The following is a 6,000-nucleotide window of genomic DNA, read 5'->3' as shown; positions in this document are numbered from 1 at the left end:
GATCTTATTGCATTTGTGATAATACCGATAACTGCAATTGTGTGGGTTTTTATGCTACTATGGTGAAATCTTCAATCATATAAAAAACAAATTTTCAGAAACTTCTCTTCATTCCTATTTACATATTACAATGATGAAGGGAAAGCGACCAATGAAAAGTGCAAGTGATGGTGGTGCCAGGAAATGAAACAAAATTGATTTAGAAATGAAGATGAAAATGATTAAGAAGTACGAAGCAGGACAAAGTTTGTCATCTATTCCAAATGAATTAGGTCTTGCTGCTTCAACAGTGAATACTATTTTAAAGGACAGTGCATATATAAAAGAACATGTCAAAGGATCAACCCACTTAAGATCAACAATGATCAGAAAACAGTGTTCAGGTGCTATATCAAAGAAGGAACAGCTGTTAATAATATGGATGGAAAATCAGATTCAGAAGCTGTTGTTATTTCTTGTTATTTGGTTTTTAGGAGCATTAGCAACTAAGTCCATATTGCTCCGTGGATATGCGGTGATCATTCTCTGACCTTTCCGCATCCTCCGTATTTGGTGGTCATGGGCTTGAACCCCGGTCTAATCAAGAAGCGTGTGCTACGCACTGCTGCTCCTGCCCACCTGGTTACAGAGGCACCTGATTCAGAAGCAGTGTCCCTGAGTCTAATGACCATTCAAGCAAAAGCAACAAATAGTTATAAAGATATTAAGAATAAGTATGGCAAACCCCAACCCAAGTTCGTGGCAAGCAATGAGTGGTTTAATAGGTTCATGCATTGTGCTGGTTTCCACAACGTTAAAGTGCGCTGTGAAGTCACCAGTGGCGATCCTGCAGTTGCAGAAAAACTTCGTGATGTGCTGGAAAAAAATTATTGGGCTATTCAAGGCAGCAAATTTTTAATGTTGACGAGACTGCTCTGTATTGGAAAAAAAATGCCGGATTGAACATACATTGCTAAAGAGGAAAATAAAATTTCAAGGTGTCAAAAGATAGAGCCAGGCTCTCACTCGGGGCTAATCCAACGGGAGATTACAGATTAAAACCACTGCTTGTGTACCATTCTGGATATCCTCGTGCATTTAAGGGCATCAATAAAGTCACCCTACCCGTGCATTTCTGATCGCACCAGAGAGCATGGATAACAATATCTCTCTTTGAGGATTGGTTTAAATGCTGCTTCATTCCTGAGATTGAAAAATATTGTAAAGATAACAACGTTCCTTTTAAGATTTTGCTTCTATTAGATAATGCTCCTGGACATCCTATGTATCTAGATGATTTAAATTCGAACGTGAGAGTCATATTTCTACTGTCAAACACTACTTCACTCATCCAATCTATGGATCAGGGTGTTATTTCGAATTTAAATGCATACTATTTTCGCACAACATTTGCTCAGGCAGTAGACAATGAGAAAAATTATGTTAAGAGACTTTTAGAAATCTTACAACATTTAATACACCATCTTAAACATTAATAAGGCCTGGGCAGAAATTACTAAAAGTTGTTTAAATGGCGCATGGAAGGAAATATGCCCATGGTATGTAAAAGGCTTCGTGGGATTTGAAAAATATGAATCATATGACGAGGTTACAGATAAGATTATAAAGGTTGCAGAGCTACTTCAGTTGGGGGGTTGATGCCAAAGATGTGGAGGAGTTAATAGAGGTAGAAGAGAAGGAATTATCTAATGAAGAACTTATTGACTTGCATGCAGTGATAGTGAAAGAAGAAAATGCTGACGAAGCTCAAGATGAACCAAATGAGGAACTGAGACGCTTCATCACCAAAGAGATGGCAATGGCGAGGTTTGAGAAGATGGATCCTGACAGCAAAGGATTCTTAAAAGTTAACAGAGGGGTGAGTGATATGCTTACCTGCTACAAAGGTAATTTATGATGAAAAGAAAAAAGCCACCATCCAGTCATCCATTAATATGTTCTTTTGTAAGGTTGAGTAGTCGATCTCTTCTAAATCTTCACAGCCCTCAACCTCTGCAGAGGTGTACTTAGCTGAAGATGTCAATTCTGGTAATGATGCTCAAGAGGTAAAACTTAATGACATTATGCCTGTCTCCTCTCTTTTTTTTTGTAATTTTATAATTTTGAAATTTTTTTAAATTGCATGCTTTTGTAATTTTACCTGCATATGAGATAAAAAATTGAATAAATACAATAAATAATTCAATTTACATGTTCGTTGAACATGTCTTTTTTGATTAAATCAATTCAGCGAGCACACTTGTGAGTGCTGCACAAGCATGGGGGAATTTTCAACTTACGTAGCGTTCCGCAGAATGCAACCCTTGCGTAAGTTGGAGAGTTCCTGTACTTGAATAGAAGTACACTGCAGTGAGCATTAGTAGAGGCATATGATGCAAGAAAGCAAGCTTATGCAGCATCAGCCAAAAAAAAAAAACCACTTCCACTTTACCCCTCCGTTCATTCGAAATACCTGTCCAGCAGTTATTGACAAAGTTACAGCAGTCATGGCACAGGCATATCTGGCAAGAGTTTGATTACAACTGGGCTCTATAATTCATAACTGCTTGAATTCATACAGAAATGTAACTGTTGCCGTCACTGCAACTTTGGGTTTGTGTAAGTTTTCTCCCAGTTTCTTCTTGTGTCTCGTATGAAGCAATTTTTGACCTACCCTGTATAAACATTTACTATTGGAATATAAACTTTTTTAGGGAAAAAATGGCTATAGATTCACAACTATAACTTTAGGATTCTTATGTTGACTGAGAGAATAGCAGTGCTCTTCCTCATTCCTTAAAGGCTTGATATAATTTAATACTGTGAACACTGCTGGCATATGAGTAGATATTTTGAGATTAATGGTGGGTAAAATTGTTTTAAGCATTCACTAAGGTCAAAGTCATAATTTAGATACTTTTGATATATCGTAAATCTGCCTATACTTTTCAGGTCTGAGAGGATCCAGAACCCCGGGTTGTCAGCATACACCATATTAATAATAATAAAAAAAAAAAGCTAAAGGAGATTAATGACGTTATGTTCTCCCAAAGTTAAATGGAATGCACTTGTTTTAGAACTAGAACACTATTTCAGTAACTTGCAGTTAATTCTAATGTACAGGAAACCCCTGTATAACACACGGTACTTCTACAACACAGTTTCGCTCTAACGGCTGACAAATTGCATCAATCCTCATACAACACAGTACTCATATAACACAGTTTCGCTCTATTGGTTTGAGCGATTTAAAAACTACTTCTCATAACATAACATAAGAATTCAAGGGGAAAGTGCACTGGCTGATAATGAAGCTGCCAAGAAGTACTCAGAGGAATATTTCAAAAAATTATTGGAGCACAGATACACACTGTATCAAGTTTTCAATGCTGATGAATCAGGTATATAAAACTGGACAAAATATTTTTTTAAAATAAAGACATCTGGGCAAGGGTGTATTTTGAGTTGGAAAGAAAGTGTACGTGGAATATTAAGTAATCTACTTCATCAGGACTGTGAGAAAGATGAAAGTGATTATCAAAAAGAAGTTGGACATATGAAGGAAGTGTACATAGGAAGTAATGAGCAGATTAATTTTAGTGAGATGGAGTTAAATGAAGAAGTAAAACAGATTAAGAAAAGGAAAGCACCCAGACAGGACATGATTGAAGTGGAGGTGATAATTAGATTTGAAAACAAGTGGCCAGGGATCCTCCTAGATCTATATAACTCATGCATACAAGAGGGTGTGTTCCCGGGAAGATGGAAAGAGACATTAGCTAAAATACTAATAAAAAGTCCATATAAGGATGTTACAGAGCCTGGCTCGTACATAACCATATCAGTGTTGCCAATTATTGGCAAATTATTTGAAAGATTAATAATTAAGCGTATTATGGTTCAATATGAAGAAAGAGGTCTATATTCCACAAGACAATTTGGTTTCCGGAAAGGAAGGTCCTCTGAAGTTGCCATAAAGGAAGTGGTGAACGGCACAAGATATAGTTTAGAAAAATATGTGATGAAAATGTTTTTAGATTTTAAAGGGGCATTTGACAGAACCTGGTAGGAGAGCATCATGAAGAGACTCAGAATCATGGAATTACTAGGGCAATTATATAAAGTTATGAGAAGTTACTTAAGTAACAGAAAAATAGTGGTGAGAACAAGGTATGTATGCAGGTAACTAGGGTGTCTCCTCAGGACTCAATCTTGGGACCTAATCTATGGAATATAGTAATCGATGAATTATTAAGTCAAGATTGGGGAGAGTCTGAAATAGTTAGTTTGTTGTTTGGTTTTTAGGAGCATTAGCAACTAAGGCCATATTGCTCCGGGGATACGCGGTGGTCATTCCCTGACCTTTCTGCATCCTCCGTATTTGGTGGGCATGGGCTTGAACCCTGATCTAATCAAGAAGCGTGTGCTACGCACTGCTGCTCCTGCCCATTTGGCTATGAAGGCGTCATTTAATTGTAATAAGGAAATATCTTGAATATGCTATGGTCAGGAATTATCCTATAGAAATAATGGAAATTCAGTCATGCCATACTGAAGGGAAAGAATATTATAAAAAAGATTTAAAAACAGAAAGAAGAATTAGTAAGGAATTAGAGATTAAATGTTTGTTTGTTTGTTTGTTATTTGGTTTTTAGGAGCATTAGCAACTAAGGCCATATTGCTCCGGGATATGCGGTGGTCATTCCTTGACCTTTCCGCATCCTCCGTATTTGGTGGTGACGGGCTCGAACCCCGGTCTAATCAAGAAACGTGTGCTATGCACTGCTGCTCCTTCCCACCTGGCTACGGAGTCGCCAGAGATTAAATGTCAGAAGGAATGGAACAGTTCTGAGCAGGGGAAGGTTACCTATGGATTTTTGCCTTGTGTAGCTACCATGAAACAACGCAAAGAATGGCCAGATATGGGTTTGCTAAGAGTTAGATTAAGTGAACTGGAATTAGAACCTTCCGGCTTATGTCTCTGTGGGGAATTGGACACTTCAGAACACATACTGTGGCACTGTAGACCTTATCAAATAACCCGTAAAAAATGTATGAAGAATCAGAAGTGCAGTTTCTGCAGCCATGCGAAGTATTTGCAAGTATTCGCTTCTATAGAATTTTTAAGAACTTTGTGAAAGAAGTTTTTGAAAATAGAAGGCTTATTATAGAAGGATCAAGAAATTAATGTAAATATGTGAATATCTTACGATTTTTGGTACGATATATATGGTTTATACAGAGTGTATTTTTTATGAAAAATTGTAATGTATAAGTGTGTGTATTTATTATATAAAGTACACTATATTTTTATGGAATTTAAATAATACAGTTTTAATTAAGTAATCTTGAATTTTAAGTTTTAGATTTATGAATGAATATACATGTACAGTCAGTCCTCGTATAGCACGATAGTTGTGTTCCTGGAAACCCTCGTGCAATATGAACAACAGGCCCTATGGGAAAAACAGGGTTAGGTGCCAACCACCCAAGATTGAACACACATTGGTAACCAAAACATTACCAAACACAATAAATAATCGTAATAAAATACGTATTTTTTAACAATTAAAATACGTAATAACAAATATAAGTTTTATATTTTGTATTATTATTATATTATATTTTATTATAATATAATAAAAAATACGTATTTTTTACGGGAAAAATATGTATTTTATTACGACTATTATGTAATAAAATATTGCTAATGCTTTTGCTTCTATCGTAAGCAAACTTGTTTTTTGTTTGATTTTCTATCCAAACAGATGACAGCCGTTCCATCTCTTCCAATTCTTTGTGCCTTGATCTAATGGATTTTAATTACCCTTTGAGTTGTTCCTGCTATGAAAGTTGTTTTTATTTTCTCTGAATTCTTTGTAATTCTCAGCATTGCCTCATTTAGGTCTGTAGCACGTGCAATATCACATGGTCTTTCATTTCGCTCAAAGCGTTTCACTTTCACAGTTTCATATTTTTTCGCTATCGACAGTGGCGGACTGGCCATAAGCCTTACCGGGA

Source organism: Mastigoproctus giganteus, chromosome 2 (assembly GCF_048544385.1).
Source record: "Mastigoproctus giganteus isolate SK-2022 chromosome 2, ASM4854438v1, whole genome shotgun sequence".
Lineage (NCBI taxonomy): Eukaryota > Metazoa > Arthropoda > Arachnida > Uropygi > Thelyphonidae > Mastigoproctus > Mastigoproctus giganteus.
This window is presented reverse-complemented; position numbering follows the sequence as displayed.